At 54.1% G+C, this 24,399-nt stretch overlaps 1 protein-coding gene across 4 annotated transcripts in view; it reads right to left on the reverse strand.

Moving 5' to 3' along the window:
* The window catches only part of LOC116938315 (uncharacterized), a 306,309-nt gene that overhangs the window by 124,867 nt on the left and 157,043 nt on the right, over positions 1 to 24,399 (reverse strand). The window contains exon 3 of one of the 4 annotated variants that reach the window (XM_076055655.1): positions 3,498 to 3,532. The exons of the other annotated variants lie outside the window; for them this stretch is intronic. The gene's annotated coding sequence lies outside the window, so the exon portion shown is untranslated. The remainder of the gene's footprint in view (positions 1 to 3,497; positions 3,533 to 24,399) is intronic. 4 annotated transcript variants of the gene reach the window in all.

The following is a 24,399-nucleotide window of genomic DNA, read 5'->3' on the forward strand; positions in this document are numbered from 1 at the left end:
TCTATGGATGTCTATGGGTCTATGTGGGTCTCTGTGGGTCTCTTTGGGTGACTTTGGGTCTGTGTGGGTCTCTGTGGGTCTCAATGGGTGTCTATGGGTCTCTATGGGTGTATATGGGTCTGTGTGGGTCTCTATGGGTGTCTATGGGTCTCTATGGGTGTCTATGGGTCTGTGAGGGTCTCATTGGGTGTCTATGGGTCTGTGTGCATCTCTATGCGTGTCTATGGGTCTGTGTGGGTCTCTATGGGTGTCTATGGGTCTCTATGGGTGTCTATGGGTCTTTGAGGGTCTCTATGGGTGTCTATGGGTCTGTGTGGGTCTCTATGGGTCTCTGTGGGTGTCTGTGGGTGTCTATGGGTCTGTGTGAGTCTCTATGGGTGTCTATGGGTGTCTATGGGTGTCTATGGGTCTGTGTGGGTGGCTATGGGTCTGTGAGGGTCTCTATTGGTGTCTATGGGTCTGTGGGGGTCTCTATGGGTGTCTATGGGTCTGTGTGGGTGTCTATGGGTCTCTGGGGGTCTCTATGGGTGTCTATGGGTCTGTGTGGGTGTCTATGGGTCTATGGGCGTCTCTATGGGTGTCTATGGGTCTGTGTTGGTGTCTATGGGTCTGTGTGGGTGTCTATGGGTGACTATGGGTCTCTATGGGTGTCTATGGGTCTATGTGGGTCTCTATGGGTCTGTGTGGGTCTCTATGGGTCTGTGTGGGTCTCTATGGGTGTCTATGGGTCTGTGTGGGTCTCTATGGGTGTCTATGGTTTTGTGTGGGTCTTTATGTGTCTGTGTAGGTGTCTATGGGTCTGTGTGGGTCTGTATGGGTGTCTTTGGGTCTGTGTGGGTCTCTATGGGTGTCTATGGGTCGCTATGGATGTCTATGGGTCTCTATGGGTCTGTGTGGGTCTCTATGGGTGTCTATGGGTCTCTATGGGTTTCTATGGGTCTGTCTGGGTCTCTGTGGGTCTCTATGAGACTGTGTGGGTCTCTAGGGGTGTCTGTGGGTCTGTGTGGGTCTCTGTGGGTCTGTGTGGGTCTCTATGGGTGTCTATAGGTCTGTCTGGGTCTCTGTGGGTCTCTATGGGTCTCTGTGTTTCTGTGTGGGTCTCTGTGGGTCTCTGTGGGTCTCTATGGGTCTGTGTGGGTCTCTATGGATGTCTATGGGTCTATGTGGGTCTCTGTGGGTCTCTTTGGGTGACTATGGGTCTGTGTGGGTCTCTATGGGTCTGTGTGGGTCTCTATGGGTGTCTATGGGTCTCTATGGGTGTCTATGGGTCTGTGAGGGTCTCTATGGGTGTCTATGGGTCTGTGTGGGTCTCTATGGGTGTCTATGGGTGTCTATGGGTCTCTATGGGTGTCTATGGGTCTGTGTGGGTCTCTATGGGTGTCTATGGGTCTGTTAGGGTCTCTATGGGTGTCTATGGGTCTGTGTGGTTCTCTATGGGTGTCTATCGGTCTGTGTGGTTCTCTATGGGTGTCTATGGGTCTGTGTGGGTCTCTATGGGTGTCTATGGGTCTGTGAGGGTCATTATGGGTGTCTATGGGTCTGTGTGGGTCTCTATGCGTCTCTGTGGGTGTTTGTTGGTGTCTCTGGGTCTGTGTGGGTCTCTATGGGTGTCTATGGGTCTCTATGGGTCTCTATGGGTGTCTATCGGTCTGTGTGGGTGTCTATTGGTTTCTGGGGGTCTCTATGGGTGTCTATGGGTCTGTGTGGGTGTCTATGGGTCTATGGGCGTCTCTATGGGTGTCTATGGGTCTGTGTGGGTCTCTATTGGTCTGTGTGGGTCTCTATGGGTGTCGGTGGGTCTGTGTGGGTCTCTGTGCGTCTGTGTGGGTCTCTGTGGGTGTCTATGTGTCTGTGTATTTCTCTATGGCTGACTATGGGTCTCTATGCGTGTCTATGGGTCTGTGTGGGTCTCTACGGGTGTCGATGGTTCTGTGTGGGTCTGTGTGGGTGTCTATGGGTCTGTGTGGGTCTGTAAGGGTGTCTATGGGTCTCTGTGGGTCTCTATGGATGTCTATGGGTCTCTATGGGTCTCTATGGGTCTGTGTGGGTCTCTATGGCTGTCTATGGGTCTGTGTGAGTCTCTATGGGTCTGTGTGGGTCTCTATGGGTGACTATGGGTGTCTATGGGTCTGTGTGGGTCTCTATGGATCTGTGTGGGTCTGTATGGGTCTCTGTGAGTCTCTGTGGGTCTGTGTGGGTCTCTATGGGTGACTATGGGTATCTATGGGTGTCTTTCGGTCTGTGTGGGTCTCTATGGGTCTGTGTGGGTCTCTATGGGTGTCTATGGGTCTGTGTGGTTCTGTGTGGGTCTCTCTGGGTGTCTATGGGTCTGTGTGGGTGTCTATGGGTCTCTGTGGGTCTGTGTGGGTCTCTGTGGGTGACTATGGGTCTCTATGGGTGTCTATGGGTCTGTGTGGGTCTCTATGGGTCTGTGTGGGTCTCTATGGGTGACTATGGGTCTGTGTGGGTGTCTATGGGTCTCTGTGGGTCTGTGTGGGTCTCTATGGGTGTCTATGGGTCTGTGTGGGTCTCTGTGGGTGTCTATGGGTGTTTATGGGTGTCTATGGGTCTATGTTGGTCTCTATGGGTCTCTTTGGGTCTGTGTGGGTCTCTATGGGTGTCTATGGTTCTGTGTGGGTCTCTATGGGTGTCTATGGGTCTGTGAGGGTCTCTATGGGTGTCTATGATTCTGCAGAACAAACTTCTCCACATCTCTCACATCTTCTTTGGCTCTCTCGGTAAAGTCACGTGGAATGGCAATGAAATAATAACAAAAAATAAGACGATAAAATTCTCACGAAGTCTCGGTCCACAACACAAGTGGCATTCTTCAGGTGAAGAGACAGGTCTGTACAGAATGCAGAGCTTGAATGAACGCCGTCTATGAAGCCTTTTGGCGTCAGCTGGTCCAACACCAGTGGAGACTAAAGGGCTCTAAGAAAAGCCGTCTCTGGTGTGGACCAATCAAATTCAAGGACAGTGCCAATATTATTATCAGAGTTGTCTCTTTTTGTTTGCATTTTGACTGCTTGTGGTGTGGTTATTGCAAACATGATGCCTTGAATAAAGGTGTCAGTTTTTTGTGCCAGATAAAAGGGTAAAAACCTCTTACTATATCTTGTTACTGCCAAAGGAGGTCTCATAATGTAAATGCTCAACCCAAGCCCTCAATACTCTGATGGTGCGCTGTTTTTGAGTTGTACGCCTTTTGGCGTCTTCTGGTCCAACACCAGTGGAGACTAAAGGGCTCTAAGAAAAGCCGTCTCGGGTGTGGACCAATCAAATTCAAGGACAGTGCATAATACTATTATCAGAGTTGTCTCTTTTTGCTTGCATTTTGACTGCTGGTGTTGTGGTTATTGCAGACATGATGCCTTGAATAAAGGTGTCAGTTTTGGTGCCAGATAAAAGGGTAAAAACCTCTTACTATATCTTGTTACTGGCAAAGGAGGTCTTATAATGTGTGGGCGTCGTTAAAGTATGAATTAGCGTGTTACCTGCATCACCTCCGGAGAGGAGGAGGGAGGGATGGCTGTGAACACAGGCAGAGAGGAAAAAATACTATATTATAATATTATAATAGTTGCCTTATGACTATGTGGTAAATTGGACTACAATATAATACAATATTATAATACAATATTATGATATTATAATATCATAATAGTGATACTCGCTACTAACAGCACTTGCTCCTACAGCCCTGCTAGAGGCTACCTGGGGGGGCTTTGTCTGTGTGTGGTGTGTGTAGTACATAGACACTGCTGCTGCTACTCGCTAGCTAACAGCACTTGCCCCTACAGCCCTGCTAGAGGCTACCTTGGGTAGCTTTGTCTGTGTGTGGTGTGTGTAGTGCATAGACACTGCTACTGCTACTCGCTACTAACGGCACTTGCCCCTACAGCCGGGCTAGAGGCTACCTGGGGGATATTTGTCTTATATATTTATTAAAGTTACATATACAAAGTAATTATCATCGGGTACGTTCACGCAGGCTGAGGGTTTATTCATCGATTTATTAATTAGCCACGGTGGCTAGGATATGTTAGTGACCTCGCCTGGTCTACAGGAGGTCGTGGGTTCAATCCCGGACCCTGTGAAATGTTAACTACCTCGCCTGGTCTACAGGAGGTCGTGGGTTCGATCCCGAACCCTGTGAGATGTTAACTACCTCGCCTGGTCTACAGGAGGTCATGGGTTCGATCCCGGACCCTGTGAGATGTTGACTACCTCGCCTGGTCTACAGGAGGTCGTGGGTTCGATCCCAGACCCTGTGAGATGTTAACTACCTCGCCTGGTCTACAGGAGGTCGTGGGTTCGATCCCGAACCCTGTGAGATGTTAACTACCTCGCCTGGTCTACAGGAGGTCGTGGGTTCGATCCCGGACCCTGTGAGATGTTGACTGCCTCGCCAAGTCTATAGGAGGTCGTGGGATCGATCCCGGACCCTGTGAGATGTTGACTACCTCGCCTGATCTACAGGAGGTCGTGGGTTCGATCCCGGACCCTGTGAGATGTTGACTGCCTCGCCTAGTCTACAGGAGGTCGTGGGTTCGATCCCGAACCCTGTGAGATGTTAACTACCTCGCCTGGTCTACAGGAGGTCATGTGTTCGATCCCGGACCCTGTGAGATGTTGACTACCTCGCCTGGTCTACAGGAGGTCGTGGGTTCGATCCCAGACCCTGTGAGATGTTAACTACCTCGCCTGGTCTACAGGAGGTCGTGGGTTCGATCCCGAACCCTGTGAGATGTTAACTACCTCGCCTGGTCTACAGGAGGTCGTGGGTTCGATCCCGGACCCTGTGAGATGTTGACTGCCTCGCCAAGTCTATAGGAGGTCGTGGGATCGATCCCGGACCCTGTGAGATGTTGACTACCTCGCCTGATATACAGGAGGTCGTGGGTTCGATCCCGGACCCTGTGAGATGTTGACTGCCTCGCCTAGTCTATAGGAGGTCGTGGGATCGATCCCGGACCCTGTGAGATGTTGACTACCTCGTCCGGTACGCAGGAGGTCGTGGGTTAAATCCCAGACCCTGTGAGATGTTGACCACCTCGCCTGGTATACAGGAGGTCGTGGGTTCGATCCCAGACCCTGACGATGCCTGCTGCTGCTGCTGTATATTTGAAGTCTGAGTGTCTCTCTCCTCGTTTTCGTTACCACGTTGATTTCAGTTTATGGGTCCCCCTCCGGGTTTTCCCACCACATTTAGAATTAACATCGCCATTCAGTTAGCGCTAGTTGTCTGTATGGGTCTCTGTGGGTCTCTGTAGGTCTCTGTATGGGTCTCTGTGGGTCTCTGTGGGTCTGAATGGGTTTCTATGGGTTTCTGTGGGTCTCTGTGGGTCTGTATGGGTCTTTGTGGGTCTCTGTAGGTCTGTATGGGTCTCTGTGGGTCTCTGTGGGTCTCTGTGGGTCTGAATGGGTTTCTATGGGTCTCTGTGGGTCTCTGTGGGTCTGTATGGGTCTCTGTGGGTGTGGGTCTCTGTGGGTCTGTATGGGTCTCTGTGGGTCTCTGTGGGTCTGTATGGGTCTCTGTGGGTCTCTGTAGGTCTATATGGGTCTCTGTGGGTCTCTGTGGGTCTGTATGGGTCTCTGTGGGTCTGTATGGGTCTCTGTGGGTCTGTATGGGTCTCTATGGGTCTCTGTGGGTCTCTGTGGGTCTGTATGGGTCTCTGTGGGTCTCTGTAGGTCTGTATGGGTCTCTGTAGGTCTGTATGGGTCTCTGTGGGTCTCTGTGGGTCTGTATGGGTCTCTGTGGGTCTCTGTGGGTCTGTATGGGTCTCTGTGGGTCTGTATGGGTCTCTGTGGGTCTGTATGGGTCTCTGTGGGTCTGTATGGGTCTCTGTGTGTCGCTGTGGGTCTGTATGGGTCTCTGTGGGTCTCTGTGGGTCTGTATGGGTCTCTGTGGGTCTCTGTGGGTCTCAGTGGGTCTGTATGGGCCTCTGTGGGTCTGTATGGGTCTCTGTGGGTCTCTGTAGGTCTGTATGGGTCTCTGTGGGTCTCTGTGGGTCTGTATGGGTCTCTGTGGGTCTGTATGGGTCTCTGTGGGTCTGTATGGGTCTCTATGGGTCTCTGTGGGTCTGTATGGGTCTCTGTGGGTCTCTGTGGGTCTGTATGGGTCTCTGTGGGTCTGTATGGGTCTCTATGCGTCTCTGTGGGTCTGTATGGGTCTCTGTGGGTCTGTATGGGTCTCTATGGGTCTCTGTGGGTCTGTATGGGTCTGTATGGGTCTCTGTGGGTCTGTATGGGTCTCTATGGGTCTCTGTGGGTCTGTATGGGTCTCTGTGGGTCTCTGTGGGGCTGTATGGGTCTCTGTGGGTCTCTGTGGGTCTCTGTGGGTCTGTATGGGTCTCTATGGGTCTCTGTGGGTCTGTATGGGTCTCTATGGGTCTCTGTGGGTCTGTATGGGTCTCTGTGGGTCTCTGTGGGTCTGTATGGGTCTCTGTGGGTCTGTATGGGTCTCTGTGGGTCTGTATGGGTCTCTGTGGGTCTCTGTGGGTCTGTATGGGTCTCTGTGGGTCTCTGTGGGTCTGTATGGGTCTCTGTGGGTCTCTGTGGGTCTGTATGGGTCTCTGTGGGTCTGTATGGGTCTGTATGGGTCTCTGTGGGTCTCTGTGGGTCTGTATGGGTCTCTGTGGGTCTGTATGGGTCTCTGTGGGTCTCTGTAGGTCTGTATGGGTCTCTGTGGGTCTCTGTGGGTCTGTATGGGTCTCTATGGGTCTGTATGGGTCTCTGTGGGTCTGTATGGGTCTTTGTGGATCTCTGTAGGTCTGTATGGGTCTCTGTGGGTCTCTGTGGGTCTGTATGGGTCTCTGTGGGTCTGTATGGGTCTCTGTGGGTCTGTATGGGTCTCTGTGGGTGTGGGTCTCTGTGGGTCTGTATGGGTCTCTGTGGGTCTCTGTGGGTCTGTATGGGTCTCTGTGGGTCTCTGTAGGTCTGTATGGGTCTCTGTGGGTCTCTGTGGGTCTGTATGGGTCTCTGTGGGTCTGTATGGGTCTGTATGGGTCTCTGTGGGTCTCTGTGGGTCTGTATGTGTCTCTGTGGGTCTGTATGGGTCTCTGTGGGTCTCTGTAGGTCTGTATGGGTCTCTGTGGGTCTCTGTGGGTCTGTATGGGTCTCTGTGGGTCTGTATGGGTCTCTGTGGGTCTTTATGGGTCTTTGTGGATCTCTGTAGGTCTGTATGGGTCTCTGTGGGTCTCTGTGGGTCTGTATGGGTCTCTGTGGGTCTGTATGGGTCTCTGTGGGTCTGTATGGGTCTCTGTGGGTGTGGGTCTCTGTGGGTCTGTATGGGTCTCTGTGGGTCTCTGTGGGTCTGTATGGGTCTCTGTGGGTCTCTGTAGGTGTGTATGGGTCTCTGTGGGTCTCTGTGGGTCTGTATGGGTCTCTGTGGGTCTGTATGGGTCTCTGTGGGTCTGTATGGGTCTCTATGGGTCTCTGTGGGTCTCTGTGGGTCTGTATGGGTCTCTGTGGGTCTCTGTGGGTCTGTATGGGTCTCTGTAGGTCTGTATGGGTCTCTGTGGGTCTCTGTGGGTCTGTATGGGTCTCTGTGGGTCTCTGTGGGTCTGTATGGGTCTCTGTGGGTCTGTATGGGTCTCTGTGGGTCTGTATGGGTCTCTGTGGGTCTGTATGGGTCTCTGTGTGTCGCTGTGGGTCTGTATGGGTCTCTGTGGGTCTCTGTGGGTCTGTATGGGTCTCTGTGGGTCTCTGTGGGTCTCAGTGGGTCTGTATGGGCCTCTGTGGGTCTGTATGGGTCTCTGTGGGTTTCTGTAGGTCTGTATGGGTCTCTGTGGGTCTCTGTGGGTCTGTATGGGTCTCTGTGGGTCTGTATGGGTCTCTGTGGGTCTGTATGGGTCTCTGTGGGTCTGTATGGGTCTCTATGGGTCTCTGTGGGTCTGTATGGGTCTGTATGGGTCTCTGTGGGTCTGTATGGGTCTCTATGGGTCTCTGTGGGTCTGTATGGGTCTGTATGGGTCTCTGTGGGTCTGTATGGGTCTCTATGGGTCTCTGTGGGTCTGTATTGGTCTCTGTGGGTCTCTGTGGGTCTGTATGGGTCTCTGTGGGTCTCTGTGGGTCTGTATGGGTCTCTATGGGTCTCTGTGGGTCTGTATGGGTCTCTATGGGTCTCTGTGGGTCTGTATGGGTCTCTGTGGGTCTCTGTGGGTCTGTATGGGTCTCTGTGGGTCTGTATGGGTCTCTGTGGGTCTGTATGGGTCTCTGTGGGTCTCTGTGGGTCTGTATGGGTCTCTGTGGGTCTCTGTGGGTCTCAGTGGGTGTGTATGGGTCTCTGTGGGTCTCTGTGGGTCTGTATGGGTCTCTGTGGGTCTGTGTGGTCTGTATGGGTCTCTGTGGGTCTGTATGGGTCTCTGTGGGTCTGTATGGGTCTCTGTGGGTCTCTGTGGGTCTGTATGGGTCTCTGTGGGTCTCTGTGGGTCTGTATGGGTCTCTGTGGGTCTCTGTGGGTCTGTATGGGTCTCTGTGGGTCTGTATGGGTCTGTATGGGTCTCTGTGGGTCTCTGTGGGTCTGTATGGGTCTCTGTGGGTCTGTATGGGTCTCTGTGGGTCTCTGTAGGTCTGCATGGGTCTCTGTGGGTCTCTGTGGGTCTGTATGGGTCTCTGTGTGTCTGTATGGGTCTCTGTGGGTCTGTATGGGTCTTTGTGGATCTCTGTAGGTCTGTATGGGTCTCTGTGGGTCTCTGTGGGTCTCAGTGGGTCTGTATGGGCCTCTGTGGGTCTGTATGGGTCTCTGTGGGTTTCTGTAGGTCTGTATGGGTCTCTGTGGGTCTCTGTGGGTCTGTATGGGTCTCTGTGGGTCTGTATGGGTCTCTGTGGGTCTGTATGGGTCTCTGTGGGTCTGTATGGGTCTCTATGGGTCTCTGTGGGTCTGTATGGGTCTGTATGGGTCTCTGTGGGTCTGTATGGGTCTCTATGGGTCTCTGTGGGTCTGTATGGGTCTGTATGGGTCTCTGTGGGTCTGTATGGGTCTCTATGGGTCTCTGTGGGTCTGTATTGGTCTCTGTGGGTCTCTGTGGGTCTGTATGGGTCTCTGTGGGTCTCTGTGGGTCTGTATGGGTCTCTATGGGTCTCTGTGGGTCTGTATGGGTCTCTATGGGTCTCTGTGGGTCTGTATGGGTCTCTGTGGGTCTCTGTGGGTCTGTATGGGTCTCTGTGGGTCTGTATGGGTCTCTGTGGGTCTGTATGGGTCTCTGTGGGTCTCTGTGGGTCTGTATGGGTCTCTGTGGGTCTCTGTGGGTCTCAGTGGGTGTGTATGGGTCTCTGTGGGTCTCTGTGGGTCTGTATGGGTCTCTGTGGGTCTGTGTGGTCTGTATGGGTCTCTGTGGGTCTGTATGGGTCTCTGTGGGTCTGTATGGGTCTCTGTGGGTCTCTGTGGGTCTGTATGGGTCTCTGTGGGTCTCTGTGGGTCTGTATGGGTCTCTGTGCGTCTCTGTGGGTCTGTATGGGTCTCTGTGGGTCTGTATGGGTCTGTATGGGTCTCTGTGGGTCTCTGTGGGTCTGTATGGGTCTCTGTGGGTCTGTATGGGTCTCTGTGGGTCTCTGTAGGTCTGCATGGGTCTCTGTGGGTCTCTGTGGGTCTGTATGGGTCTCTGTGTGTCTGTATGGGTCTCTGTGGGTCTGTATGGGTCTTTGTGGATCTCTGTAGGTCTGTATGGGTCTCTGTGGGTCTCTGTGGGTCTGTATGGGTCTCTGTGGGTCTGTATGGGTCTCTGTGGGTCTGTATGGGTCTCTGTGGGTGTGGGTCTCTGTGGGTCTGTATGGGTCTCTGTGGGTCTCTGTGGGTCTGTATGGGTTTCTGTGGGTCTCTGTAGGTCTGTATGGGTCTCTGTGGGTCTCTGTGGGTCTGTATGGGTCTCTGTGGGTCTGTATGGGTCTTTGTGGATCTCTGTAGGTCTGTATGGGTCTCTGTGGGTCTCTGTGGGTCTGTATGGGTCTCTGTGGGTCTCTGTGGGTCTGTATGCGTCTCTGTAGATCTGTATGGGTCTCTGTGGGTCTCTGTGGGTCTGTATGGGTCTCTGTGGGTCTCTGTGGGTCTGTATGGGTCTCTGTGGGTCTGTATGGGTCTCTGTGGGTCTGTATAGGTCTCTGTGGGTCTCTATGGGTCTCTGTGTGTCGCTGTGGGTCGGTATGGGTCTCTGTGGGTCTCTGTGGGTCTGTATGGGTCTCTGTGGGTCTCTGTGGGTCTCAGTGGGTCTGTATGGGCCTCTGTGGGTCTGTATGGGTCTCTATGGGTCTCTGTGGGTCTGTATGGGTCTCTGTGGGTCTCTGTGGGTCTGTATGGGTCTCTGTGGGTCTGTATGGGTCTCTGTGGGTCTGTATGGGTCTCTGTGGGTCTCTGTGGGTCTGTATGGGTCTCTGTGGGTCTCTGTGGGTCTCAGTGGGTGTGTATGGGTCTCTGTGGGTCTCTGTGGGTCTGTATGGGTCTCTGTGGGTCTGTGTGGTCTGTATGGGTCTCTGTGGGTCTGTATGGGTCTCTGTGGGTCTGTATGGGTCTCTGTGGGTCTCTGTCGGTCTGTATGGGTCTCTGTGGGTCTCTGTGGGTCTGTATGGGTCTCTGTGGGTCTCTGTGGGTCTGTATGGGTCTCTGTGGCTCTGTATGGGTCTGTATGGGTCTCTGTGGGTCTCTATGGGTCTGTATGGGTCTCTGTGGGTCTGTATGGGTCTCTGTGGGTCTCTGTAGGTCTGTATGGGTCTCTGTGTGTCTCTGTGGGTCTGTATGGGTCTCTGTGGGTCTGTATGGGTCTTTGTGGATCTCTGTAGGTCTGTATGGGTCTCTGTGGGTCTCTGTGGGTCTGTATGGGTCTCTGTGGGTCTGTATGGGTCTCTGTGGGTCTGTATGGGTCTCTGTGGGTCTGTATGGGTCTCTGTGTGTCTCTGTGGGTCTGTATGGGTCTCTGTGGGTCTGTATGGGTCTCTGTGGGTCTCTGTGGGTCTGTATGGGTCTCTGTCGGTCTCTGTGGGTCTCAGTGGGTGTGTATGGGTCTCTGTGGGTCTCTGTGGGTCTGTATGGGTCTCTGTGGGTCTGTGTGGTCTGTATGGGTCTCTGTGGGTCTGCATGGGTCTCTGTGGGTCTGTATGGGTGTCTGTGGGTCTGTATGGGTCTTTGTGGATCTCTGTAGGTCTGTATGGGTCTCTGTGGGTCTCTGTGGGTCTGTATGGGTCTCTGTGGGTCTGTATGGGTCTCTGTGGGTCTGTATGGGTCTCTGTGGGTGTGGGTCTCTGTGGGTCTGTATGGGTCTCTGTGGGTCTCTGTGGGTCTGTATGGGTCTCTGTGGGTCTCTGTAGGTCTGTATGGGTCTCTGTGGGTCTCTGTGGGTCTGTATGAGTCTCTGTGGGTCTGTATGGGTCTGTATGGGTCTCTGTGGGTCTCTGTGGGTCTGTATGGGTCTCTGTGGGTCTCTGTGGGTCTGTATGGGTCTCTGTGGGTCTCTGTGGGTCTGTATGGGTCTCTGTGGGTCTGTATGGGTCTCTGTGGGTCTGTATAGGTCTCTGTGGGTCTCTATGGGTCTCTGTGTGTCGCTGTGGGTCGGTATGGGTCTCTGTGGGTCTCTGTGGGTCTGTATGGGTCTCTTTGGGTCTCTGTGGGTCTCAGTGGGTCTGTATGGGCCTCTGTGGGTCTGTATGGGTCTCTATGGGTCTCTGTGGGTCTGTATGGGTCTCTGTGGGTCTCTGTGGGTCTGTATGGGTCTCTGTGGGTCTGTCTGGGTCTCTGTGGGTCTGTATGGGTCTCTGTGGGTCTCTGTGGGTCTGTATGGGTCTCTGTGGGTCTCTGTGGGTCTCAGTGGGTGTGTATGGGTCTCTGTGGGTCTCTGTGGGTCTGTATGGGTCTCTGTGGGTCTGTGTGGTCTGTATGGGTCTCTGTGGGTCTGTATGGGTCTCTGTGGGTCTGTATGGGTCTCTGTGGGTCTCTGTCGGTCTGTATGGGTCTCTGTGGGTCTCTGTGGGTCTGTATGGGTCTCTGTGGGTCTCTGTGGGTCTGTATGGGTCTCTGTGGGTCTGTATGGGTCTGTATGGGTCTCTGTGGGTCTCTATGGGTCTGTATGGGTCTCTGTGGGTCTGTATGGGTCTCTGTGGGTCTCTGTAGGTCTGTATGGGTCTCTGTGTGTCTCTGTGGGTCTGTATGGGTCTCTGTGGGTCTGTATGGGTCTTTGTGGATCTCTGTAGGTCTGTATGGGTCTCTGTGGGTCTCTGTGGGTCTGTATGGGTCTCTGTGGGTCTGTATGGGTCTCTGTGGGTCTGTATGGGTCTCTGTGGGTCTGTATGGGTCTCTGTGTGTCTCTGTGGGTCTGTATGGGTCTCTGTGGGTCTGAATGGGTTTCTATGGGTTTCTGTGGGTCTCTGTGGGTCTGTATGGGTCTTTGTGGGTCTCTGTAGGTCTGTATGGGTCTCTGTGGGTCTCTGTGGGTCTCTGTGGGTCTGAATGGGTTTCTATGGGTCTCTGTGGGTCTCTGTGGGTCTGTATGGGTCTCTGTGGGTGTGGGTCTCTGTGGGTCTGTATGGGTCTCTGTGGGTCTCTGTGGGTCTGTATGGGTCTCTGTGGGTCTCTGTAGGTCTATATGGGTCTCTGTGGGTCTCTGTGGGTCTGTATGGGTCTCTGTGGGTCTGTATGGGTCTCTGTGGGTCTGTATGGGTCTCTATGGGTCTCTGTGGGTCTCTGTGGGTCTGTATGGGTCTCTGTGGGTCTCTGTAGGTCTGTATGGGTCTCTGTAGGTCTGTATGGGTCTCTGTGGGTCTCTGTGGGTCTGTATGGGTCTCTGTGGGTCTCTGTGGGTCTGTATGGGTCTCTGTGGGTCTGTATGGGTCTCTGTGGGTCTGTATGGGTCTCTGTGGGTCTGTATGGGTCTCTGTGTGTCGCTGTGGGTCTGTATGGGTCTCTGTGGGTCTCTGTGGGTCTGTATGGGTCTCTGTGGGTCTCTGTGGGTCTCAGTGGGTCTGTATGGGCCTCTGTGGGTCTGTATGGGTCTCTGTGGGTCTCTGTAGGTCTGTATGGGTCTCTGTGGGTCTCTGTGGGTCTGTATGGGTCTCTGTGGGTCTGTATGGGTCTCTGTGGGTCTGTATGGGTCTCTATGGGTCTCTGTGGGTCTGTATGGGTCTCTGTGGGTCTCTGTGGGTCTGTATGGGTCTCTGTGGGTCTGTATGGGTCTCTATGCGTCTCTGTGGGTCTGTATGGGTCTCTGTGGGTCTGTATGGGTCTCTATGGGTCTCTGTGGGTCTGTATGGGTCTGTATGGGTCTCTGTGGGTCTGTATGGGTCTCTATGGGTCTCTGTGGGTCTGTATGGGTCTCTGTGGGTCTCTGTGGGGCTGTATGGGTCTCTGTGGGTCTCTGTGGGTCTCTGTGGGTCTGTATGGGTCTCTATGGGTCTCTGTGGGTCTGTATGGGTCTCTATGGGTCTCTGTGGGTCTGTATGGGTCTCTGTGGGTCTCTGTGGGTCTGTATGGGTCTCTGTGGGTCTGTATGGGTCTCTGTGGGTCTGTATGGGTCTCTGTGGGTCTCTGTGGGTCTGTATGGGTCTCTGTGGGTCTCTGTGGGTCTGTATGGGTCTCTGTGGGTCTCTGTGGGTCTGTATGGGTCTCTGTGGGTCTGTATGGGTCTGTATGGGTCTCTGTGGGTCTCTGTGGGTCTGTATGGGTCTCTGTGGGTCTGTATGGGTCTCTGTGGGTCTCTGTAGGTCTGTATGGGTCTCTGTGGGTCTCTGTGGGTCTGTATGGGTCTCTATGGGTCTGTATGGGTCTCTGTGGGTCTGTATGGGTCTTTGTGGATCTCTGTAGGTCTGTATGGGTCTCTGTGGGTCTCTGTGGGTCTGTATGGGTCTCTGTGGGTCTGTATGGGTCTCTGTGGGTCTGTATGGGTCTCTGTGGGTGTGGGTCTCTGTGGGTCTGTATGGGTCTCTGTGGGTCTCTGTGGGTCTGTATGGGTCTCTGTGGGTCTCTGTAGGTCTGTATGGGTCTCTGTGGGTCTCTGTGGGTCTGTATGGGTCTCTGTGGGTCTGTATGGGTCTGTATGGGTCTCTGTGGGTCTCTGTGGGTCTGTATGTGTCTCTGTGGGTCTGTATGGGTCTCTGTGGGTCTCTGTAGGTCTGTATGGGTCTCTGTGGGTCTCTGTGGGTCTGTATGGGTCTCTGTGGGTCTGTATGGGTCTCTGTGGGTCTTTATGGGTCTTTGTGGATCTCTGTAGGTCTGTATGGGTCTCTGTGGGTCTCTGTGGGTCTGTATGGGTCTCTGTGGGTCTGTATGGGTCTCTGTGGGTCTGTATGGGTCTCTGTGGGTGTGGGTCTCTGTGGGTCTGTATGGGTCTCTGTGGGTCTCTGTGGGTCTGTATGGGTCTCTGTGGGTCTCTGTAGGTGTGTATGGGTCTCTGTGGGTCTCTGTGGGTCTGTATGGGTCTCTGTGGGTCTGTATGGGTCTCTGTGGGTCTGTATGGGTCTCTATGGGTCTCTGTGGGTCTCTGTGGGTCTGTATGGGTCTCTGTGGGTCTCTGTGGGTCTGTATGGGTCTCTGTAGGTCTGTATGGGTCTCTGTGGGTCTCTGTGGGTCTGTATGGGTCTCTGTGGGTCTCTGTGGGTCTGTATGGGTCTCTGTGGGTCTGTATGGGTCTCTGTGGGTCTGTATGGGTCTCTGTGGGTCTGTATGGGTCTCTGTGTGTCGCTGTGGGTCTGTATGGGTCTCTGTGGGTCTCTGTGGGTCTGTATGGGTCTCTGTGGGTCTCTGTGGGTCTCAGTGGGTCTGTATGGGCCTCTGTGGGTCTGTATGGGTCTCTATGGGTCTCTGTGGGTCTGTATGGGTCTCTGTGGGTCTCTGTGGGTCTGTATGGGTCTCTGTGGGTCTGTATGGGTCTCTGTGGGTCTGTATGGGTCTCTGTGGGTCTCTGTGGGTCTGTATGGGTCTCTGTGGGTCTCTGTGGGTCTCAGTGGGTGTGTATGGGTCTCTGTGGGTCTCTGTGGGTCTGTATGGGTCTCTGTGGGTCTGTGTGGTCTGTATGGGTCTCTGTGGGTCTGTATGGGTCTCTGTGGGTCTGTATGGGTCTCTGTGGGTCTCTGTCGGTCTGTATGGGTCTCTGTGGGTCTCTGTGGGTCTGTATGGGTCTCTGTGGGTCTCTGTGGGTCTGTATGGGTCTCTGTGGCTCTGTATGGGTCTGTATGGGTCTCTGTGGGTCTCTATGGGTCTGTATGGGTCTCTGTGGGTCTGTATGGGTCTCTGTGGGTCTCTGTAGGTCTGTATGGGTCTCTGTGTGTCTCTGTGGGTCTGTATGGGTCTCTGTGGGTCTGTATGGGTCTTTGTGGATCTCTGTAGGTCTGTATGGGTCTCTGTGGGTCTCTGTGGGTCTGTATGGGTCTCTGTGGGTCTGTATGGGTCTCTGAGGGTCTGTATGGGTCTCTGTGGGTCTGTATGGGTCTCTGTGTGTCTCTGTGGGTCTGTATGGGTCTCTGTGGGTCTGTATGGGTCTCTGTGGGTCTCTGTGGGTCTGTATGGGTCTCTGTCGGTCTCTGTGGGTCTCAGTGGGTGTGTATGGGTCTCTGTGGGTCTCTGTGGGTCTGTATGGGTCTCTGTGGGTCTGTGTGGTCTGTATGGGTCTCTGTGGGTCTGCATGGGTCTCTGTGGGTCTGTATGGGTGTCTGTGGGTCTGTATGGGTCTTTGTGGATCTCTGTAGGTCTGTATGGGTCTCTGTGGGTCTCTGTGGGTCTGTATGGGTCTCTGTGGGTCTGTATGGGTCTCTGTGGGTCTGTATGGGTCTCTGTGGGTGTGGGTCTCTGTGGGTCTGTATGGGTCTCTGTGGGTCTCTGTGGGTCTGTATGGGTCTCTGTGGGTCTCTGTAGGTCTGTATGGGTCTCTGTGGGTCTCTGTGGGTCTGTATGAGTCTCTGTGGGTCTGTATGGGTCTGTATGGGTCTCTGTGGGTCTCTGTGGGTCTGTATGGGTCTCTGTGGGTCTCTGTGGGTCTGTATGGGTCTCTGTGGGTCTCTGTGGGTCTGTATGGGTCTCTGTGGGTCTGTATGGGTCTCTGTGGGTCTGTATAGGTCTCTGTGGGTCTCTATGGGTCTCTGTGTGTCGCTGTGGGTCGGTATGGGTCTCTGTGGGTCTCTGTGGGTCTGTATGGGTCTCTTTGGGTCTCTGTGGGTCTCAGTGGGTCTGTATGGGCCTCTGTGGGTCTGTATGGGTCTCTATGGGTCTCTGTGGGTCTGTATGGGTCTCTGTGGGTCTCTGTGGGTCTGTATGGGTCTCTGTGGGTCTGTCTGGGTCTCTGTGGGTCTGTATGGGTCTCTGTGGGTCTCTGTGGGTCTGTATGGGTCTCTGTGGGTCTCTGTGGGTCTCAGTGGGTGTGTATGGGTCTCTGTGGGTCTCTGTGGGTCTGTATGGGTCTCTGTGGGTCTGTGTGGTCTGTATGGGTCTCTGTGGGTCTGTATGGGTCTCTGTGGGTCTGTATGGGTCTCTGTGGGTCTCTGTCGGTCTGTATGGGTCTCTGTGGGTCTCTGTGGGTCTGTATGGGTCTCTGTGGGTCTCTGTGGGTCTGTATGGGTCTCTGTGGGTCTGTATGGGTCTGTATGGGTCTCTGTGGGTCTCTATGGGTCTGTATGGGTCTCTGTGGGTCTGTATGGGTCTCTGTGGGTCTCTGTAGGTCTGTATGGGTCTCTGTGTGTCTCTGTGGGTCTGTATGGGTCTCTGTGGGTCTGTATGGGTCTTTGTGGATCTCTGTAGGTCTGTATGGGTCTCTGTGGGTCTCTGTGGGTCTGTATGGGTCTCTGTGGGTCTGTATGGGTCTCTGTGGGTCTGTATGGGTCTCTGTGGGTCTGTATGGGTCTCTGTGTGTCTCTGTGGGTCTGTATGGGTCTCTGTGGGTCTGTATGGGTCTCTGTGGGTCTCTGTGGGTCTGTATGGGTCTCTGTCGGTCTCTGTGGGTCTCAGTGGGTGTGTATGGGTCTCTGTGGGTCTCTGTGGGTCTGTATGGGTCTCTGTGGGTCTGTGTGGTCTGTATGGGTCTCTGTGGGTCTGCATGGGTCTCTGTGGGTCTGTATGGGTGTCTGTGGGTCTGTATGGGTCTTTGTGGATCTCTGTAGGTCTGTATGGGTCTCTGTGGGTCTCTGTGGGTCTGTATGGGTCTCTGTGGGTCTGTATGGGTCTCTGTGGGTCTGTATGGGTCTCTGTGGGTGTGGGTCTCTGTGGGTCTGTATGGGTCTCTGTGGGTCTCTGTGGGTCTGTATGGGTCTCTGTGGGTCTCTGTAGGTCTGTATGGGTCTCTGTGGGTCTCTGTGGGTCTGTATGGGTCTCTGTGGGTCTGTATGGGTCTGTATGGGTCTCTGTGGGTCTCTGTGGGTCTGTATGGGTCTCTGTGGGTCTGTATGGGTCTCTGTGGGTCTCTGTAGGTCTGTATGGGTCTCTGTGGGTCTCTGTGGGTCTGTATGGGTCTCTGTGGGTCTGTATGGGTCTCTGTGGGTCTGTATGGGTCTTTGTGGATCTCTGTAGGTCTGTATGGGTCTCTATGGGTCTCTGTGGGTCTGTATGGGTCTCTGTGGGTCTGTATGGGTCTCTGTGGGTCTGTATGGGTCTCTGTGGGTGTGGGTCTCTGTGGGTCTGTATGGGTCTCTGTGGGTCTCTGTGGGTCTGTGTGGGTCTCTTTGCGTCTCTGTAGGTCTGTATGGGTCTCTGTGGGTCTCTGTGGGTCTGTATGGGTCTCTATGGGTCTGTATGGGTCTCTGTGGGTCTGTATGGGTCTCTATGGGTCTCTGTGGGTCTCTGTGGGTCTGTATGGGTCTCTGTGGGTCTCTGTGGGTCTGTATGGGTCTCTGTAGGTCTGTATGGGTCTCTGTGGGTCTCTGTGGGTCTGTATGGGTCTCTGTGGGTCTCTGTGGGTCTGTATGGGTCTCTGTGGGTCTGTATGGGTCTCTGTGGGTCTGTATGGGTCTCTGTGGGTCTGTATGGGTCTCTGTGTGTCGCTGTGGGTCTGTATGGGTCTCTGTGGGTCTCTGTGGGTCTGTATGGGTCTCTGTGGGTCTCTGTGGGTCTCAGTGGGTCTGTATGGGCCTCTGTGGGTCTCTGTGGGTCTCAGTGGGTCTGTATGGGTCTCTGTGGGTCTCTGTAGGTCTGTATGGGTCTCTGTGGGTCTCTGTGGGTCTGTATGGGTCTCTGTGGGTCTGTATGGGTCTCTGTGGGTCTGTATGGGTCTCTATGGGTCTCTGTGGGTCTGTATGGGTCTCTGTGGGTCTCTGTGGGTCTGTATGGGTCTCTGTGGGTCTGTATGGGTCTCTATGGGTCTCTGTGGGTCTGTATGGGTCTGTATGGGTCTCTGTGGGTCTGTATGGGTCTCTATGGGTCTCTGTGGGTCTGTATGGGTCTCTATGGGTCTCTGTGGGTCTGTATGGGTCTCTATGGGTCTCTGTGGGTCTGTATGGGTCTCTGTGGGTCTCTGTGGGTCTGTATGGGTCTCTGTGGGTCTCTGTGGGTCTCTGTGGGTCTGTATGGGTCTCTATGGGTCTCTGTGGGTCTGTATGGGTCTCTATGGGTCTCTGTGGGTCTGTATGGGTCTCTGTGGGTCTCTGTGGGTCTGTATGGGTCTCTGTGGGTCTGTATGGGTCTCTGTGGGTCTGTATGGGTCTCTGTGGGTCTCTGTGGGTCTGTATGGGTCTCTGTGGGTCTCTGTAGGTCTGTATGGGTCTCTGTGGGTCTCTGTGGGTCTGTATGGGTCTCTGTGGGTCTGTATGGGTCTCTGTGGGTCTCTGTGGGTCTGTATGGGTCTCTGTGGGTCTCTGTGGGTCTCAGTGGGTGTGTATGGGTCTCTGTGGGTCTGTGTGGTCTGTATGGGTCTCTGTGGGTCTGTATGGGTCTCTGTGGGTCTGTATGGGTCTCTGTGGTTCTCTGTGGGTCTGTATGGGTCTCTGTGGGTCTCTGTAGGTCTGTATGGGTCTCTGTGGGTCTCTGTGGGTCTGTATGGGTCTCTGTGGGTCTGTATGGGTCTGTATGGGTCTCTGTGGGTCTCTATGGGTCTGTATGGGTCTCTGTGGGTCTGTATGGGTCTCTGTGGGTCTCTGTGGGTCTGTATGGGTCTCTGTGGGTCTCTGTGGGTCTGTATGGGTCTCTGTGGGTCTGTATGGGTCTCTGTGGGTCTGTATGGGTCTTTGTGGATCTCTGTAGGTCTGTACGGGTCTCTGTGGGTCTCTGTGGGTCTGTATGGGTCTCTGTGGGTCTGTATGGGTCTCTGTGGGTCTGTATGGGTCTCTGTGGGTTTGTATGGGTCTCTGTGTGTCTCTGTGGGTCTGTATGGGTCTCTGTGGGTCTGTATGGGTCTCTGTGGGTCTGTATGGGTCTCTGTGGGTCTGTATGGGCCTCTGTGGGTCTGTATGGGTCTCTGTGGGTCTCTGTGGGTCTCAGTGGGTCTCTATGGGCCTCTGTGGGTCTGTATGGGTCTCTGTGGGTCTCAGTGGGTCTCTATGGGTCTCTGTGGGTCTCTGTGGGTCTGTATGGGTCTCTGTAGGTCTGTATGGGTCTCTGTGGGTCTCTGTGGGTCTGTATGGGTCTCTGTGGGTCTCTGTAGGTCTGTATGCGTCTCTGTGGGTCTCTGTGGGTCTGTATGGGTCTCTGTGGGTCTGTATGGGTCTCTGTGGGTCTGTATGGGTCTCTATGGGTCTCTGTGGGTCTGTATGGGTCTCTGTGGGTCTGTATGGGTCTCTGTGGGTCTGTATGGGTCTCTGTGGGTCTCTGTGGGTCTGTATGGGTCTCTGTGGGTCTCTGTGGGTCTGTATGGGTCTCTGTGGGTCTGTATGGGTCTGTATGGGTCTCTGTGGGTCTGTATGGGTCTCTGTGGGTCTGTATGGGTCTCTGTGGGTCTCTGTGGGTCTCTGTGGGTCTGTATGGGTCTCTGTGGGTCTGTATGGGTCTGTATGGGTCTCTGTGTGTCGCTGTGGGTCTGTATGGGTCTCTGTGGGTCTCTGTGGGTCTGTATGGGTCTCTGTGGGTCTCTGTGGGTCTCTGTGGGTCTGTATGGGTCTCTGTGGGTCTCTGTGGGTCTCTGTGGGTCTCTGTGGGTCTGTATGGGTCTCTGTGGGTCTCTGTAGGTCTGTATGGGTCTCTGTGGGTCTCTGTGGGTCTGTATGGGTCTCTGTGGGTCTGTATGGGTCTCTGTGGGTCTGTATGGGTCTCTATGGGTCTCTGTGGGTCTGTATGGGTCTCTGTGGGTCTCTGTGGGTCTGTATGGGTCTCTGTGGGTCTGTATGGGTCTCTATGGGTCTCTGTGGGTCTGTATGGGTCTGTATGGGTCTCTGTGGGTCTGTATGGGTCTCTATGGGTCTCTGTGGGTCTGTATGGGTCTCTATGGGTCTCTGTGGGTCTGTATGGGTCTCTATGGGTCTCTGTGGGTCTGTATGGGTCTCTGTGGGTCTCTGTGGGTCTGTATGGGTCTCTGTGGGTCTCTGTGGGTCTCTGTGGGTCTGTATGGGTCTCTATGGGTCTCTGTGGGTCTGTATGGGTCTCTATGGGTCTCTGTGGGTCTGTATGGGTCTCTGTGGGTCTCTGTGGGTCTGTATGGGTCTCTGTGGGTCTGTATGGGTCTCTGTGGGTCTGTATGGGTCTCTGTGGGTCTCTGTGGGTCTGTATGGGTCTCTGTGGGTCTCTGTGGGTCTCAGTGGGTGTGTATGGGTCTCTGTGGGTCTGTGTGGTCTGTATGGGTCTCTGTGGGTCTGTATGGGTCTCTGTGGGTCTGTATGGGTCTCTGTGGGTCTCTGTGGGTCTGTATGGGTCTCTGTGGGTCTCTGTAGGTCTGTATGGGTCTCTGTGGGTCTCTGTGGGTCTGTATGGGTCTCTGTGGGTCTGTATGGGTCTGTATGGGTCTCTGTGGGTCTCTATGGGTCTGTATGGGTCTCTGTGGGTCTGTATGGGTCTCTGTGGGTCTCTGTGGGTCTGTATGGGTCTCTGTGGGTCTCTGTGGGTCTGTATGGGTCTCTGTGGGTCTGTATGGGTCTCTGTGGGTCTGTATGGGTCTTTGTGGATCTCTGTAGGTCTGTATGGGTCTCTGTGGGTCTCTGTGGGTCTGTATGGGTCTCTGTGGGTCTGTATGGGTCTCTGTGGGTCTGTATGGGTCTCTGTGGGTTTGTATGGGTCTCTGTGTGTCTCTGTGGGTCTGTATGGGTCTCTGTGGGTCTGTATGGGTCTCTGTGGGTCTGTATGGGTCTCTGTGGGTCTGTATGGTCCTCTGTGGGTCTCTGTGGGTCTCAGTGGGTCTCTATGGGCCTCTGTGGGTCTGTATGGGTCTCTGTGGGTCTCTGTGGGTCTGTATGGGTCTCTGTAGGTCTGTATGGGTCTCTGTGGGTCTCTGTGGGTCTGTATGGGTCTCTGTGGGTCTCTGTAGGTCTGTATGCGTCTCTGTGGGTCTCTGTGGGTCTGTATGGGTCTCTGTGGGTCTGTATGGGTCTCTGTGGGTCTGTATGGGTCTCTATGGGTCTCTGTGGGTCTGTATGGGTCTCTGTGGGTCTGTATGGGTCTCTGTGGGTCTCTGTGGGTCTGTATGGGTCTCTGTGGGTCTCTGTGGGTCTGTATGGGTCTCTGTGGGTCTCTGTAGGTCTGTATGGGTCTCTGTGGGTCTCTGTGGGTCTGTATGGGTCTCTGTGGGTCTGTATGGGTCTCTGTGGGTCTTTATGGGTCTTTGTGGATCTCTGTAGGTCTGTATGGGTCTCTGTGGGTCTCTGTGGGTCTGTATGGGTCTCTGTGGGTCTGTATGGGTCTCTGTGGGTCTGTATGGGTCTCTGTGGGTGTGGGTCTCTGTGGGTCTGTATGGGTCTCTGTGGGTCTCTGTGGGTCTGTATGGGTCTCTGTGGGTCTCTGTAGGTGTGTATGGGTCTCTGTGGGTCTCTGTGGGTCTGTATGGGTCTCTGTGGGTCTGTATGGGTCTCTGTGGGTCTGTATGGGTCTCTATGGGTCTCTGTGGGTCTCTGTGGGTCTGTATGGGTCTCTGTGGGTCTCTGTGGGTCTGTATGGGTCTCTGTAGGTCTGTATGGGTCTCTGTGGGTCTCTGTGGGTCTGTATGGGTCTCTGTGGGTCTCTGTGGGTCTGTATGGGTCTCTGTGGGTCTGTATGGGTCTCTGTGGGTCTGTATGGGTCTCTGTGGGTCTGTATGGGTCTCTGTGTGTCGCTGTGGGTCTGTATGGGTCTCTGTGGGTCTCTGTGGGTCTGTATGGGTCTCTGTGGGTCTCTGTGGGTCTCAGTGGGTCTGTATGGGCCTCTGTGGGTCTGTATGGGTCTCTGTGGGTTTCTGTAGGTCTGTATGGGTCTCTGTGGGTCTCTGTGGGTCTGTATGGGTCTCTGTGGGTCTGTATGGGTCTCTGTGGGTCTGTATGGGTCTCTGTGGGTCTGTATGGGTCTCTATGGGTCTCTGTGGGTTTGTATGGGTCTGTATGGGTCTCTGTGGGTCTGTATGGGTCTCTATGGGTCTCTGTGGGTCTGTATGGGTCTGTATGGGTCTCTGTGGGTCTGTATGGGTCTCTATGGGTCTCTGTGGGTCTGTATTGGTCTCTGTGGGTCTCTGTGGGTCTGTATGGGTCTCTGTGGGTCTCTGTGGGTCTGTATGGGTCTCTATGGGTCTCTGTGGGTCTGTATGGGTCTCTATGGGTCTCTGTGGGTCTGTATGGGTCTCTGTGGGTCTCTGTGGGTCTGTATGGGTCTCTGTGGGTCTGTATGGGTCTCTGTGGGTCTGTATGGGTCTCTGTGGGTCTCTGTGGGTCTGTATGGGTCTCTGTGGGTCTCTGTGGGTCTCAGTGGGTGTGTATGGGTCTCTGTGGGTCTCTGTGGGTCTGTATGGGTCTCTGTGGGTCTGTGTGGTCTGTATGGGTCTCTGTGGGTCTGTATGGGTCTCTGTGGGTCTGTATGGGTCTCTGTGGGTCTCTGTGGGTCTGTATGGGTCTCTGTGGGTCTCTGTGGGTCTGTATGGGTCTCTGTGGGTATCTGTGGGTCTGTATGGGTCTCTGTGGGTCTGTATGGGTCTGTATGGGTCTCTGTGGGTCTCTGTGGGTCTGTATGGGTCTCTGTGGGTCTGTATGGGTCTCTGTGGGTCTCTGTAGGTCTGCATGGGTCTCTGTGGGTCTCTGTGGGTCTGTATGGGTCTCTGTGTGTCTGTATGGGTCTCTGTGGGTCTGTATGGGTCTTTGTGGATCTCTGTAGGTCTGTATGGGTCTCTGTGGGTCTCTGTGGGTCTGTATGGGTCTCTGTGGGTCTGTATGGGTCTCTGTGGGTCTGTATGGGTCTCTGTGGGTGTGGGTCTCTGTGGGTCTGTATGGGTCTCTGTGGGTCTCTGTGGGTCTGTATGGGTTTCTGTGGGTCTCTGTAGGTCTGTATGGGTCTCTGTGGGTCTCTGTGGGTCTGTATGGGTCTCTGTGGGTCTGTATGGGTCTTTGTGGATCTCTGTAGGTCTGTATGGGTCTCTGTGGGTCTCTGTGGGTCTGTATGGGTCTCTGTGGGTCTCTGTGGGTCTGTATGCGTCTCTGTAGATCTGTATGGGTCTCTGTGGGTCTCTGTGGGTCTGTATGGGTCTCTGTGGGTCTCTGTGGGTCTGTATGGGTCTCTGTGGGTCTGTATGGGTCTCTGTGGGTCTGTATAGGTCTCTGTGGGTCTCTATGGGTCTCTGTGTGTCGCTGTGGGTCGGTATGGGTCTCTGTGGGTCTCTGTGGGTCTGTATGGGTCTCTGTGGGTCTCTGTGGGTCTCAGTGGGTCTGTATGGGCCTCTGTGGGTCTGTATGGGTCTCTATGGGTCTCTGTGGGTCTGTATGGGTCTCTGTGGGTCTCTGTGGGTCTGTATGGGTCTCTGTGGGTCTGTATGGGTCTCTGTGGGTCTGTATGGGTCTCTGTGGGTCTCTGTGGGTCTGTATGGGTCTCTGTGGGTCTCTGTGGGTCTCAGTGGGTGTGTATGGTTCTCTGTGGGTCTCTGTGGGTCTGTATGGGTCTCTGTGGGTCTGTGTGGTCTGTATGGGTCTCTGTGGGTCTGTATGGGTCTCTGTGGGTCTGTATGGGTCTCTGTGGGTCTCTGTCGGTCTGTATGGGTCTCTGTGGGTCTCTGTGGGTCTGTATGGGTCTCTGTGGGTCTCTGTGGGTCTGTATGGGTCTCTGTGGGTCTGTATGGGTCTGTATGGGTCTCTGTGGGTCTCTATGGGTCTGTATGGGTCTCTGTGGGTCTGTATGGGTCTCTGTGGGTCTCTGTAGGTCTGTATGGGTCTCTGTGTGTCTCTGTGGGTCTGTATGGGTCTCTGTGGGTCTGTATGGGTCTTTGTGGATCTCTGTAGGTCTGTATGGGTCTCTGTGGGTCTCTGTGGGTCTGTATGGGTCTCTGTGGCTCTGTATGGGTCTCTGTGGGTCTGTATGGGTCTCTGTGGGTCTGTATGGGTCTCTGTGTGTCTCTGTGGGTCTGT

Source organism: Petromyzon marinus, chromosome 72 (genome assembly GCF_048934315.1).
Source record: "Petromyzon marinus isolate PM22_M1 ecotype Great Lakes invasive population chromosome 72, UKy_Petmar_22M1.pri1.0, whole genome shotgun sequence".
Taxonomy (NCBI): domain Eukaryota; kingdom Metazoa; phylum Chordata; class Hyperoartia; order Petromyzontiformes; family Petromyzontidae; genus Petromyzon; species Petromyzon marinus.